We start from the raw sequence: 15822 nt of genomic DNA, 5'->3' as shown, positions 1-15822 counted from the left end.
GGACATTTCTGGAAGACGGACAAAGAGACGAGAGGAGATCATAAACCTGTCGGAATGTAGGACCGCAGCGCATCCGCAGAACCTAATTAGTCACCAGAGGCCCCTGACAGTCCCCTCACTGGCTGCGGCGGGGAGAGACACACACTCCCCTCAGAGACGGAGAGGCCACCAGAGAAGCTGTGAGTGACCATGAGAGCACTTTGCATAACTTGCCAGATCCGCGAACGAACCCACCGCGCAGAGCCTGGTGCCCCACAAAACAGGCGGCGGAGAGCCCCCCTGAGCACACACTGAACACGGGGCTCAGCATGCGTGGGGCGCAGAGGGGCTCTGGACAAGGTCACCTGCTGGCCCTGCTCGTTTGGAAACGCAGGAACCTGGGTCGGAGCAGACTCCGCAGTAAAATGCTAAGCATTTGTGAGCGATGCCACAGCTCCCCGCCGGCCCAGGTCCTGCCCTGACGTCCTGCAGGCCGGGGTCTCCAGACGCCGACCCTGAGCCGGCCTTGGAGCGTAAGGCATTTATCTGAGACTGAGACGTGTGGAGGGGAGGAGGCTGGGGTGGAGCAGGCAGAGCTAAGCCTGGCCAGGTCCACAGCCCCTCAGCCGCCGGGATGCCAGCACCATCCCGCCCGACCGTGGCAGCCCGACCATGCTGGCAGGGTCGGTCATGCTCTCGGGCTGCCATGAAGCCAAAGCCTGAAAGCACCGAAGGCGAGAACCGGCTTGCCGGGCCAGGTCAGCAGCCCTTCCCTGGGGGTTCTCCCAGCCCAGCGGAGAGGGGGCGGCGTGCAGGAACCCCCCGTCCGGAGCCGGGAGGGCAGGAAGGCACATGGGCAGGTGGCACAGGCCCTCTGTTCCACAGTCGTGCTGACCCCTTTCTCAGCCACGGGGGAGACCTCCTGGGGACTTCTTCCTCATCACTGGGGAAGACAGAAAGATTCAGGCCTGGGGCTTACCGACGATTCGGCACAAGATGCCGACACCCACTGAGAGGAGATAGCCTCATGCCCTCACCACACAGAGGGTTCTAGAGGAACCCTTCCCCGGTCTCGAACATTGGGTCAGCCAACTCAGGTTGTGAGAGCAGACAAAGGGGAGTGTGCATGAGCTCTGCGGGCAGACTGGGAGCTGCTGCTGTGACCCTGAGGGTCGCTGGGTCAGAGGCAGAAATGAGCAGGAGGAGAGGTCCCGCTGGCTCCTCCTCTTGGGGTCCAGCCCCTCCTTGCAACTGCTGAGTCTGGGCCCACCACCAGAGGTTTGGCCGGGTGATGGTGGTGATGGAGGTGATGGTTTGGTGATGGTGATGGTGATGATGATGACAGTGATGATGATGGTGATGATGACAGTGATGATGATGGTGGTGATGACGGTGACAGTGATGTTGGTGGTGGTGGTGATGACAGTGATGACTATTGTGACGGAGGTGATGGTGATGGAGGTGATGGTTTGGTGATGGTGATGGTGGTGATGATGACAGTGATGATGATGGTGATGGTGACAGTGATGATGATGGTGATGGTGACAGTGATGGTGGTGATGGTTTGGTGATGGTGATGATGGTGACAATGGGGATGATGACATTTATCTCAGAGCATGTGACAAAAACAAATGAATGTTAATGTTTTAATTATTAGATGAAAGATATAATTAAAATCCCAAGTATTGGTATTATGTCATGTTCCTGGTCCCAGCTACATTTCTGAGTTATAATTCGTATAAGTGACACACAATAAACTATGGCACCCTTTTGGAAACCATAGGACACTCTTCTCACTACTAGCACTTTTATTCATGAGCAGCTACCCAAGATTAGGAAAGATTTTAGATGGTGCAACTCCTCCTATTACCCTCTATTTACAAGGACACGAGAACCTTTCCCTGGGGGCTGTCTCTGTCCAACACAGACGAACATATACCACTTCAACAGGCCAGGAACGCCTCCCTCACTTCGATTTCCCACTTGGTTTCCAGAGAACGGGAAAAGAAAGAAAAGGCCAAGACCAGAGTGACAGCCCCCAAAGCCACACTCCCTCCAGCACTTTCCAGCCAGGGCAGCAGGCTCCATTGTGCCGCTGGGCTCCTTTACGTGGGGAAGCGAGGCAGGTTTGGTGCGCAGTAAATGCAGAGAACAACCAGAGCCAGACAGCAGAGCCACCGCTGCAGAGACCACCTGCTGGAGCCGCATGAAAGGCTGCGGATTCCAGGACTAGGGATGAGATCTGCCACCACCTCCCTGAAAGATGGGGAGTTTTCGTGACTCTGAGTAACTTTTGCATTTTGTGCTTTTTTGTCTTTGTTTGTGGCAGAGGAAAACCAAAAACTAGAGCGTGTGGCGAACAGGAAGAGACTTAATCCTCTTTCCAGAACTTACTGCAGCTGAGACAATGGGCAAGTTACTTGCCTTTTTTAGGTCTTTGTCTCCATATATTAATCAATAAAAGTTAAATAATTAATAACTTTTTCTCCAATACTCATGAAGTAAATAAGGGATGTTTACGGTGTAGCTGTGTGTTTTCAGAAGTTTAGGAAATATTATTATTATCAGTTTGTGGCAAATAAGGGAGAATACATGTATCACATTTTTAAGAGACATCAATCAGTCATCTGAACACCTCCTCCAGGAAGCCTTTGCTGATTTGTTTTCCTCTCTCCCTGCAGACTGAGTTCACACCTCTTCCCCACCCTCAGTGGGACACTATGCTGAAATCACACTTAATCACACATGCTTCTGTCCTCATACTCACTGCCCAGACGTGGTCAGCTCAGTATCTCCAGTATTTTGCATTGCACTACAACACAACAGGTGCTTAGTGAGTGTTGGCAGAATTGAGGATTTTCTAGAAAATGTTGCATTTCTAACACCCCTCTCTGAACTCTCTTTTGCATAAAACAAATTACACCAGTAATTCTCTGCTCCCAGAAATACCAATCCACTGGTGTTGAATTGCAATCAGATGATGCCTCAGTAAAGGCTGAAGAGTCTTGTTAAACATCTTCTTAGTCACAGCCACTAGGATCAGTGGGACCTAATGTTCTTCTCCCAGGCTAGAAGACTTCTCTTGCCATGTCGACACTTCCGCTTTGTTCCTCTTACTATCCTACTGATGCTCTGACTCCAAGAAGTTTGGGACCACTAACTAACAACCCCATCTGCCCCCAGAGCTCTATGAGCCGTTCTCCTGTCCTTGAGGAAATGGCAGCAGCAACCCAAGTTTCTGGAAAGACGAGAACAACTTGGGGATGCTCTGAACCAGGAGTCCAAGAGCTGACTGCCAACTCTCACATTGGTTTCAGACCACGTGTGTGGTCTTCTGAGCACGGTGGTCTCTCCAGGATGCAGTAAGTAGCAGTGCTCACCATGGAGATGGGCCACACCATGCCCTTGCATCGACTTTTCACAAGAGACAACAGCATCCCATGACACATCTGGACCATTGGAGTGGACTTGCCAATGCATGTGGAACATAAACTGACCTGCTCAGAACTCCAAGTCCAGGAACCCAAACTAGCCCTACACAGTTTGGGGAGTAGGGACAAGGGGAGAACTTCTTTCTGGGTCTCCACATGAAAAGGGTTTGCCACTTGCCATTTATAGCAAATCATCATGATTTTGTTCCTTCAAAATATCTACAAGGAGGTAGTGAACCAATGGCCCTGGTCTCCTCTAGGACTTGGTGGATACAGGCTTCGTCATGGGAATGGGAGGATTGTAAGAGGGTGGGGGCTTTACTTGACTCCTCCCTTCCAAGTGGAATATTTGAAGACAGGTCCTTGGCATCTGCCTGCAGTGTCTGGCTCTCTGACTGGATGCCGCAGAGAAAGGCCTCCCCCGACAAGCATGTTTCCAGGAGGGCAAACGTGCACTTCGCCTGTGAACCCCCTGATCTGGACGGTGAGGACATGCGCATCCCCAAGTCCCACCCTGTTCTCTGGACCCTTCTCCCTACACTTTCTGCGGTCTGTGTCTTACCTCCTCAGCCGTGAGCAGCCTGGGCTCAAGGACGGGACGTGATTCATCGTCACGTCCCTCCACGCGGCCCTTGCGTACAGTCAGTGTTCGCGAGTAAGTGGGGGCACAGTGGATAGATAGAGGCCCCGTATGTGACTTTTATATTAGGATCAACACATAAGGACCCTAATTTCAAACCTTCATGGTGAAGGTCCTCACGTGGGCGCGGCCCACGGCGGCCCGGTGGCACTTCACACCCTCCCACAGTAAAATGCCGTCTCGGTTCACACGGACGGTGTTGTCTCTGGCCTGGGCGCAGGTGCTGTCTGCGCGGTCTTCCTGGGACGTGCGGAGCCAGCGGTGGTTGACTTCCCTTCTCGGGGTGTCAGTGAAACCCATCTTCAAGGCAACCGGTGGAGATGAGGGGAGCACAGGCAGCAGCCGTGTAGCCTTTAACTTGGGCCCATAGCCCCAGCGATGTGCCGAGGGGCTCTCCCCACCCACGACGTGTGCCTCGCGGCTCCCTTCACGGCTTCTCAGGGACCTCAGCCCTCTGTCAGCCGCCTTGGCCTCCCCGCGGGCCGGGTCCTGCCACGCTTCCCTCGCCCGCCCCGTGTTCCACCCACCTGTGCCTCCTCGTTGTAGATGCCCGTCCTCTCCCTGCTCACCCACGCCGTATTTATGAGAGTCCCTGCCTGCTAGCCTGAATACATCCTGCCTTCAAAGCCCAAAACAGCTTTGGCTGCTTGGCCCCGGCCGTGTTATCAGGTGGAGACATCTGGGGTCTGCTGATGAGGCCTTGTGTCGGCCTCGGCCATAGTCCCGGGACCGGAGGAGGCCCCTGCACTGTCAGTTGCCTCCCAGCCATCAGTGGCCCCAGGGGAGCCTGAGGCAGAGTCTCGCTGACCCCTCTCCCCTCCCTTGAGTGATGCAGGGGGAGAGCCTCCCTGGCAGAAACCGTCACTAGAAGTGTGGCTGTGGCCGCTCACAAGTGCAGGCCCAGCTTCCACAAGGAGATGCCGCCGCCGCCACCGTAGTGGGGGACAGAGGCGCCCTGTGGCGGTGGAAGCCCCGCGGCAGTCTGGCACTCACACACACGAGTGCCGCTCCTGAGAGTCACCTGTAGCCACAGGCAGAGCCGAGCAGGGCGTCTGGCAGGGACCGCACCACTCCTCCCCTCCCCCACGCAAACACGTGTGTGTCTACACGCGCGGCCCCACGCGGCATAGCCAGGCGCGTGGGAGAACCCGAGTCCCGCAGCTGGGAGGCCCCCTGCGCTGTGGGCCCAGGAGCCCTGGCTCTGCAGTCCTCCGGGCGTTCGCCAGGCAGAGACGCAGAGTGGAGCTCACACTGCAGGGCTGCTCAGGGCCGCCTGCACGGGGCAAGGACTTCCCGGGCAGGAGGACTTCCCCGGTGGAGGGCGAGATTTTCCCGGGCCTGCCGGGGCTGCGACCGGCAATGCTGTTCCCTCAGGACCTCGAGCTGAACCCCAACCGCAGGCCCGAATGTGAGAGGCCAGGCATTATCCGGTAAGCTGCCGGCCTCCTGGAAAATCTCTCCTGGGCTACGGCTATGGGGCAACGCGCCCAGCCTGCTCCACCGCGCGGGAGAGGGAGGGCGACCCGGCAGGCAACTTCAGGCAGCCGCTGCACTTACAAAGGGCGCTGGGGGCCTGGGCCGCATGTGATCCGAGCTCCTCTCAACCTGCAACGACCCCCATAGGAGCCCACACGGGCGACAGCGAGACATCGCCCTAGAGAAACGCCCTGACTCCCCCCCAGCCCGGCTGCCTCAGCCCTGGGAGCAAGCCGGAACTCTGGCCACGTCCCCAGCCTCCGCGCGCAAAAGCTCACGTCCAGCTCCCACTCGATCCCCGCATGTGTGCCAGCGCGCCGTGTCCCGGCAGGTACCGTTGCTGACTGTGACAGGAGCAGGTGTGGCCATCGGGACTCTGGCTCGGAGGCAGGAAGCGCTCTGGGCACGCAGAACCAGGAGCAGGGATCCTGCTGGGGAGGAGACCGTTGCCCCTCTGCGTGTCCCAGCAGAGGGGCAGCGGAAAACAGGAGAGCAGTCATGGTTCGACCACCTTCGTAGCAGGACTCTGACCGGCTCCAAGTGACTGGTCCTGGAACAGCTCAGTTCACCCCATGCCTTGGTGAGAGCCTGCACCAGAGTTCCCCAAATTCACGATGGTTGATTTTAGATGAATTGGCAGGTGCTAGCCTGGAAGACAGCAGGGAAATGTAGTTCCATCATTTCTGCTTAAGAACAAGTCCAGGGCATGCCAGTTTCCCCACACAAATCTCTGCCCAGGCCACCAGGGCCCCTCCCCGTGCTCAGCAGGGTGCAGGCTCTCCCTGTCCCTCCCCAGGCTCGTGTCCTGGTGTCTCAGAGGCTCCCAGGCCTCGCTTCCTACCTGCTTGTCCACAGCCCTCTTGGCCTCTGCAGGTTGCTGCCCGGTGGCTCCTCTCCCTTCCCCTTACTTGAGCCCCTGCCTTACCGGCCTTTGGGGTCTGTGCTCCAGCCAAGTCCCCACACATCGACTTGGGAGACCCCAAGCTCTACCAGAGACACAATGGTCTTCCCACAACAAAGTGCAGGCTCCAGCCCTGCACTTCCTAGGCATTGAAAGGCTTCAACCTTGGCCATGATTTGCTGACTTCCTAATGTACTCCAGATAAATGTGCCACCTCTTAACACAGATGTTACTGAGAGCCTATTTATCAGCGAAGAATCTGAGACTTGAAGAGATTAGGCAGCTTGTCCAGGGTTCCACAGGCTGAAAGCAGTGGTGGATGAGCTTTTACCCAGGGTGGTCTGAAAGCCCGGCGCCTACAGTGAGCCTCACCTCCAAGCCCCAGTCCTGGAGAGACAAGGGCCGAGGCACCACCCTCAGTGCCTCTCTGGCCCCGGGGACGCTGGTCTTCTGTGTGCACAGTGAGACTAAATCAGCTCTCCAGCTCTCCAGAGTCTAGCAAGGAAATAATCAAGTATTCTTTGGCCTTGGTCTGACACTGTAAACAAAATCTCCGTCAAACAGCTCAAACCCCATCCCAGTGGGTCAGTGACAACTCGCCCTCGGAAGCTGCACTTCTGAAGGTCTGCTCATCCCCCCCGCCCCCCTCCGGGGCCCAGGTCCTGCCGACTCTTGACCCCAGGCTTCCTGGTACTCTGGGTCAGATCACACGTTTGCTCTGCTCAGAGACCATGCCGCATCAGAGCAGCTCCCCTGAGCTCTTCCAGGAAGCCGTGCAGCCTTGTTTCAGATGATCGGTGGTTTTCTTCTGGAACAGTGATCGGGGCAAGGCAGATCCAGGCTCGGAGGGGCCAGCCGCATCTCGGAGGACAGCTAACAGGCTCAGGCTGTGCTGTCCCGCAGACTGCTGCCTCCAGGCAGGCAGGACCCCTGGCCGTGCCGGGGAGGACAGGAATGGGTCTGAACCCCAGGGAGCGGGTCAGGCCATACAAGGGGCTTCTCTGCCAGCAGGACTTCACTCTGGCAGGGCCCCTGAGCAGGAAGCAGACAGCAAGGTGGGAGACCCACCCTGGAGGTGCAGTGTTGTGCCCCGGTGGCAGCACACACATACTGCCTGTATGCTGGCAGGCACTCGACCAATTTGTGAGTCACTGGGCTCAGGCTAGATGAAGGGCTTCCAGGGCTGTCTGTGTCGGGAGTGGAGCCCAGGGCACCCGAGGGCTCCGGGAGGCCACATGGAACTGCCGGCCTGCCCGAGCCTTCACACCCGCGCTCGCTCACTCGACGCCACATGGATCTAGCCGATGATACCGAGCCGTCAGCATAGACCATGGCCAGGTTTGAGAAAAAGTGTTTTGGAATTAGTTATAATGGGACCCTCCCCCGGACAAAGAAACCCTGCAGGTAAAATGTCAGATAATTACAATTTTCAGAGAGAGGCTCAGCCACACGGGGTAAGAACAATGCCGTGCGGGCGCCGAGTCTCAGTGAGAAACTGATTTTTGGTGAAAGCTCGGGGATCATCGATGCCACGTCAGACATCTGCTGCCCGCTCGGAATCCATCCCCAGGTTGCACTCGGTCCTTGCCACACGCTGCACACCTGCGGGCACAGTCCTCCTACGCACAAGCCCCAGTCCTGGTCTTCTTCAACACCCAGCCCCTGCTTTTCTTGAAAGCTGACTCCAAGCATCTCATGGGCTTCCCTCGAGCCCATAGCCCTGCCTGCCCATCCTAGCGGTCTAGCACTTCTGCATGACTCTCTCTCTTTCCTGCCCAGATCTTGGCCTCTGCCTGGTGCTGGCCCAGGGGAGACTGGTGCCAGAAGTAGCGCGGCCGCCGCTGAGAGAGCCCTGAGGAGCAGAGAGACGGCAGAAAGCGCGTGCTCCGAAGGCGAGCTGTCAGTGTTGACTCGGAGTTGGGAATAAAGACTATAGGAAGCCATAATTAAAAAGATCCACTCTAACACCATTCTTTCTCATTTGAACTTGAAAATTACGGATGGAGTTCTGCAGAATCCCCTTCCCATTTGGAGTCAGAATCGAGGCTGAGTCCTCTTATGTGCACAGCACACATGACCTGGGTGTCTCTGTGTCTCCACAAACAGACAGCATCCTCTGGAGACAGAAGCAATCCTACTGGCCCCTCCAGCACTCAGCTTTCCTGAGCACACCGTGAACACAGATCAATTGCTTGTTGCTTTTATTTTTAAAAAGAGAGAAAGATATAAAATCAACCTACAAAAATGGCTCACAAGCCCTATGAGATTTCACCAAAAACATTTCAAACTTGCCTTTTTATTGTAGGCAAAGAGAAAAAAAAAAGCTACTTCAAGACTTCTTTAGAAGTCCTTCTCGCATGGAAAGTACCCTCTCAGCAATGCTGCAAACCTACATGCAGAGCCACCTTCCCTTGCTTCCCCGTGTTCCCACGCAAGAGAACCAGCTTCCTCTCTGATGTCCTCACTTGTTCTAAACACATGAGCCCACGACTCAAAGGGGGGCCAGTAAGGAACACCTAAGGGCATGGATTAATTAAGGAGCAAGACTCTGCGTGTTTAATCCTGGGGACACAGGGAAGGGTTTCCATCAAACCGTGAGAGTGTGAATGAAGGTGGAGCCTTTTCCACTGACACCAACTTCAGATGTTTTCTAACCAAAAACCCCAGACACTGTTCCGGAGCAGCTGTATGCTGGCAGGCACTCGACCAATTTGTGTGTCAGCGTGAGGGACAGAGTAGCTGAGCTGTAGAACCAGGGCTCCAGGAGGCTGTGTGCCTTCATCTGGAGTCAGCAGTTACAGATCTTGCGGTCTCCAAGATGTTAATGTGAGTGGGGATGTAAGCGGCCATTACGGACTGTGAACTAGTCTGTGGGGACGAGCATCACCATCACAGAGCCCAGTGACCTAGATGAGTCCAGAGCAGACATTTGTCCCAGACACGAAGGCACTGGTGAGATGGCGTTGGGGTTAACATAGAGCCACACAATGAATCTGTTCCTTGCATGCCTTTGATGTATATGAACCTATGTTTAAGTTACTGAATGACCTCTACATGACTTAGCAATACAATCATTAAGTCATGGGGCACTGCGGTGGCTCAATCAGTTAAGTGTCCAACCCTTGGTCTCAGCTCAGGTCTTGATCTCGGGGTCATAAGTTCAAACCCAATGCAGGGACTTTGATTTAGTCATCCAGCCATATCAAAAATGGTATTTGTCATCATAGTCACAGAATCTCTTCAGATGGAAAAAACTCCAAGCACCTGTGTTAGAGATTTGGACCCATTCCAGTCCAGTATTGAGATGCACAGAAGGCAGCAGGCAGGTCTAAGCACACCCTCACAGAATGGCAGTTTGGTAAGAGTAGCCTCTCTGCTGTCTCATGCCTCTCAGAGTAGACAAATCATGAACAAAGAGAGGATGGCCTGACGGTCTAGAATCCTGGAAAAAAGTGGAGAAAGAGGATGGAGAGGAAAAAGAGATTAAAAAAAAAAGAAGTAGCTGAAAACTTCTCAAATTTGGAAAGAAACGTAAACCTACAGATTCCTAAGTTGAGCAAACCCAAACAGGATAAATCCAAAACACCCGAACCAAGTCAGATCATAATTAAAATTATGAAAACTAAAGACAAAGAATAAAATCCTGAAAACAGCCAGAGAGAAAATGTCATTCTGCCCTTAAGGGAAGAACAATACATGGAATAACCATATATTTCTCATCCGAAATCATAAAGGCCAGAAGGAAGTGACATGATATTTTACAAATGCTGAAAGAACGAACTGCTGATTCAGAATCTTATATCCAGTGAAAATGTCCTTCAAGAATTAAGAGGAGGGCACCTGAGTGGCTCAGTGGGTTAAGCCTCTGCCTTTGCTCAGGTCATGATCTCAGGGTCCTGGGATCGAGTCCCATGTCAGACTCTCTGCTCAGCAGGCTTGCTTCCTCCTCTCTCTCTCTGCCTGCCTCTCAGCCCACTTGTGATCTTTGTCAAATAAATAAATACAGTCTTAAAAAAAATAATGAAGAGGAAATCAAGACATTCTCAGACAAAGGAAGACTAAGAGAATTCAGTAGACCTATCATAAAATAATGGCTGATGGATGTTCCCTAAACAGAATGGAAATGATAAAAGAAGGAATTTTCTAAGTAAAAATATAGCAAAGTTAATACAATAGGCCTTTCATCTCTTCTTTAGTTTTCTAAATTGTGTTTAACAGCTGAAGCAAAAATTATACCACTCTCTGATGCTGTCCTAAATATAAATAAAGAAAATATTAAAATGTTATACTTTAAAATAAGTAAATAAAATATTATAAACAGTGGAGAGTAAAAGGATATAAAAGGGGAGAGATTTCTATACTTGCACTGTTAAGATGACAACACCAGTATAATGTGATAAGTTACATATATATATAAAGTAATACCAAGAACAACCACTTAAAAAGCTATACAAAGAGATGCACTAATGAACACTAAACATAATTCAAAATGGAATTTTGAAGATGTCTAAGTTAACCAAAGGAAGATCAAAAAATAGACAAATGAAAAGCAGACAAAATAAGGGAAAAAATTAAATTACAGACTTCAGCACTAATGTGTCAATAATTACATTAAATGTAAATGATCTAAATACGCCAATGAAAATGCAGAGGTAGGCAGGGTGAATTAAAAACCATGACCCAGGGGTGTCTGGGTGGTTCAGTGGGTTAAAGCCTCTGCCTTCGGCTCAGGTCATGATCTCAGAGTCCTGGGATCGAGCCCCACATTGGGCTCTCTGCTCAGCGGGGAGTCTGCTTCCCCCTCTTTCCGCCTGCCTCTCTGTCTACTTGTAATCTCTGCCTGTCAAATAAATAAATAAAATCTTAAAAAAAAAAAAAGAAAGAAAGAAAGAAACACAATTTAAAAAAAAAAACCATGACCCAAATATTTGCTGTCCACAAGAATCACCATCAAATATAACAGAAAAAGGTCAAAAACAAAAGAATGGAAAATATGTGTATCATGCAAACATTAATCAAAAGAAAGCAGGAATGGTTATATTAATATAAAGCAGATTTCAGAGCAAAGAAAATCACCAGACACTGAGAAAGACATAATATAATGATAAAAGGTCAACCTACCAAAAAGTTACAGCAATCCTAAATAGGTATGGACCAAACTATAAAACTGTGAGATATGTGAAGCAAAAACTGATACCCAGAAGAATAAACAAATCTATAATTATACTTAGAGACTTTAATATCCCTTTATCAATAATAGCTAGAACAACCAAGCGTAAAATTATCAAAAATAGAAAATAACTTAACAATACAATCAACCAACAGTATCTAACAGACATTTAGAGGGCACTCTATTCAACATTAACAGAATACACATTCTCTTCAAGGGCCTATGGAATATACACCAAGAGTAACTACGTCCTGAGCTATAAAACAAACTCAAAAATAAGAAATAAATGAAATTATAAAGAAGGTATTTTTCAACTACAGTAGAATCAAACTAGAAATCAATAATAAAAAGATCAAAAAGTTGCCAAACACTTGGAAACTAAAAATAGTTCTAAACAATCCATGAGTCAAAAAGGAGTTCTTATAAAAATTTTTTAAAATACGTTGAACAGAAAAGAAAATACAACGTGTCAAATCTGTGGGGCACAGCTAAAGCAATGTTGAGAGGGAACTGCATAGCACAAAATGTATAGGTTAAAAAATAGAAAAGGTCACAAATCAATAATCTAAGGTCCCAGCTCAAGAAACTAGAAAAAGGAAACAAAATAAGCCCAAAGTAAGCAAAAGGAAGTAACAAGTATAAATCAATAAAATTGAAAACAAAAAATAAAGAAGACCAATGAAATGAAAAACTGTTTCTTTGGAAAAGTCAATGAAATTGACAGACCTCTACCAAGCCTGAAGAAGACAGAATACACAAATTATCAGTATCTTTAATAAAATGGGGGATATCGCTACAAACCCTGCAGATACCAATAGGATAAGGGAATAGTATGAGCAACTCTACACACATGAATTCACCAATTTAGACAAAATGGACCAGTTCCTCCAAAAATGCAAACTACTACAGTTCACCCAATATAAAATTGATAATTTGAATAACCCTTTAACTCTTAAGGACACTGAGTTTGTAATTTTAATACTCCCCAAAGAACAGTTTCCAGGCCAGATGGTTTCACTGAAGAATACCACCAAATGTTTAAAGGATAATTAACACCAATTCTACACAATCTCTTCTAGGAAATAGAAAAGAACACTTCTCAGTTGATTTAATGAAACCAGTATTACCCTGATACCAAAACCAGTCAAAGAGAATATCAAAAAAGGAATGACAAACCAATAACATGACAATAAATGCAACACTCCTTAACAAACATTAGCTTACAGATTTCTACAACATATAAAAAAAGATAACCAAGAATGTTTTACTCGCACCTGAAATGCAAGGCCAGAGCAATATTTAAAAATGAATCATGTAATCCACAAATGAGCAGACTAAACCCACATGACCATAAAAGTAGATACAGAAAATGCACTTGACAAAAGTTAACACTCACAAATGATTTTTTTTAATTTTTAAAAATAGAAATAGAGTGGAACTTCCTGAACTAGATGGAGAATATTTATAAAATCCTACAGCGAACATCGTGCTTAATGATTAAAAAATGATGCTTTCCCCTAAGACTGGAAACAAGGCAAGAATATCTGATCTCACCACTCTCTTCAACATAGGGCTGGAGGTCATACCAGTGCACTAAGGTAAGAAAAAGACATAGAAGGCATACAGATAAGAAAGAAAGAAAGAAAGAAAGAAAGAAAGAAAGAAAGAAAGAAAGAAAGAAAGAAAATTGTTCTTATTTGCAGATGACATGCTTGCCTATGTGGAAAATTCCAAGGAATCTATAAAAATAGACAAGCTTCTAGGACTACAAGTGAGTTCAACAAGGTTTAGTATACAAAATAAATATATCAAAGTCAATTTTATTTCTTTTTTGATAATTGACATATGGACACTAAAATTTTAAACCTGGCATGTAAAACTGCTCAAAAACATGAAATTTGGGGTGCCTGGGTGGCTCAGTGTGTTAAGCCTCTGCCTTCAGCTCAGGTCATGATCTCAGGGTCCTGGGATCGAGCCCCACGTCGGGCTCTCTGCTCAGCAGGGAGCCTGCTTCCTTCTCTCTCTCTCTCTGCCTCTGCCTAATCTGGTGATCTCTCTGTCAAATAAATAAATAAAATCTTAAAAAACAACAACAACATGAAATTTGTATAAATCTAATAAAACACATACAGGATTTGTATGTGGAACACTACAAAATACTGATGAAAGAAATCAGAGCTGATCGAAAGAAATGGGGGGATACACTATGCTCACAATATCACAGTATCACTAATAATAAAATAATAAATATAATAAAATAATAAAAATGTCAGTTCTTCCCAGATTGATAGTTTTAACATACTTCCTTACAAATCCTAAGATTTTTTAAAGAAAGACAAGATTATTAAAAAATTTATAGAGAGACAAAGGAACTCACTTAGCTAAAACAATTTTGAAAAAGAAGAAAATGAAAGGAATTCATCTACCTGATTCCAAAACTTACTGTATCACTACAGTAATCAAGAATGTGTAGTATTGCATGGGGATAGACATATAGGTCAATGGAATAAAACCAAAAACCCATAAGTAAACCCACATAAATATGTCCACCAACTTTGAACAAAAGTGTGAAAGCAATTCGATGCAGTAAAAATCACTCTTTCAACTAAGGGTTCCAGAGAAATTGTACAGCCACATGCAAAAAAAACCATAAATGCTTACTCTAGTTTCACATCTCACACAAAATTTAATTCAAAATGGATCATGTATTTGGGTGTAAAACATAAAGCTGTAAAATTTTAAGAAAAAAAGTGTAGGATAAAACCTCTAGATTCTAGAGGTTAGAACTAAGAGTTCTTAAACTTGACACCAAAAACATAATCCATAAAAGGAAAAAATCAATATATTGGATTTCATTAAAATTAAACATTTTTGCTGTGAAAGACTGGTTTGGAGAAAGGACAAGCTGCACATGCGAGTGTATTTATAGATCATCTATCCTACAGAGGACTAGTATCTAGAATATATAAAGTCTCAAACTCAACAGAAGAAAAATTAATGTGATTATAAAATGGGCAAAGACATGAAGGGACATTTTACCAAACAAACAAACAAACAAACAAGGGCGCCTGGGGGGCTCCGTGGGTTAAGCCTCTGCCTTCGGCTCGGCTGGGGTCATGGTCTCAGGGTCCTGGGATCGAGCCCCGCGTCGGGCTCTGCTCAGCGCGGACCTGCTTCCCCCTGTCTCCCTGCCTCTCGGCCTGCCTGTGATCTCTCTCTCCGTCAAATCATAAATGAAATCTTAAAAAAAAAAAAAAACACACACACACACACACAAAAACCCCTTTCTAACATAATTACCTGCAGGATTATCTGGTTTGAAAGCACGTCACGGGTTAAATCTCTCCGGCCTTCTGGTCACCCCCTGCACAGAAACCCGTCCTGGTCAATAAAGTGGTCCCGGGAAACCGAGTCAGTCCACGGCCACGCGGGAGGGACAGTGTCCGCCTGCGTCCGCGGCCACCCCCGGCGCGGGCAGAGGAGCGACCAAGGCGGCGCGGCTGGGGATTCTCGCGGTCTGCGGTCTCCAGTGGACCGAGGACTGACGCCACAAAGCCAGAGGGGTCTCTGGACAGCAGCCTTGCCTGCCCGAGAGCGGGGAGAGGCCGCCGGGGCGCGCCCCTGCCAGGCCACCGCGGACGAGGGAGCTCGGAGGCCGGGTCAGGCGGGGTGAAGTGCGGCCCGGACCGCGCGGGTCACCCCGCAGGCCAAGCTCCCGGCGGCAGAACGAAGCTGCGCGGGGACCCTCCTCTGCCCAGAACGCGCGGCTTCTGTGCCTCAAACCGCCGGAGAAGCCGCCGGAGAAGCCGCCGGGCCGGAGCCCGCGCGAGTCACCGAGTCCGAAGGACGAAGAAAGGGGCCGTTTCGGGGACACGGTAGAGACCCGAGCGGCTGCCCCGGGGGAGGTCGCGGCCCGGCTGAAGCCCGCCGGCTCCGAGGGACGGGCCGCCGGGAGCCCCGCACGCGGCCGCAGGTGCGTCCAGCCACGGGGCGGGCGAGGCGCGGCCGCAGCCAGTGACCGCGGGGAAACAGCCAAACTCCAGAAAGGGCACAAGGAGACAAACTGGGTCCGCTGCGGGCGTGGACGGCCTGGGGAGGGTGGGACTGCGCTGCCCCAGCCCGGGCGACCGGGCCGCGCCGACGGACCAGCGGCGGGAGCCGCGGGGACTCGCGAGGGCCGCGGCCGCTGGGTGCGAGGCCCTGGGAGGAGGCGCCGCGGGAAGGG

At 49.7% G+C, this 15822-nt stretch overlaps 1 long non-coding RNA gene across 1 annotated transcript; it reads right to left on the bottom strand.

Annotated features, from left to right (window-relative positions):
• Positions 1-1589: 1589 nt before the first annotated feature.
• On the bottom strand, positions 1590-15072 carry LOC309864982. The gene is made up of 3 exons (XR_014311889.1): positions 14898-15072; positions 5862-6174; positions 1590-4736 (listed from the first exon to the last, which is right to left on the bottom strand). It is a non-coding gene; the product is annotated as an uncharacterized lncRNA (long non-coding RNA).
• Between the last annotated feature and the right edge of the window lie 750 nt (positions 15073-15822).

The sequence above is a fragment of the Mustela nivalis genome (genome assembly GCF_964662115.1).
Source record: "Mustela nivalis genome assembly, chromosome: 5".
Lineage (NCBI taxonomy): Eukaryota > Metazoa > Chordata > Mammalia > Carnivora > Mustelidae > Mustela > Mustela nivalis.
Note: the sequence above shows the minus strand (reverse complement) of the source record. Positions and strands in the feature narration are given on the sequence as shown.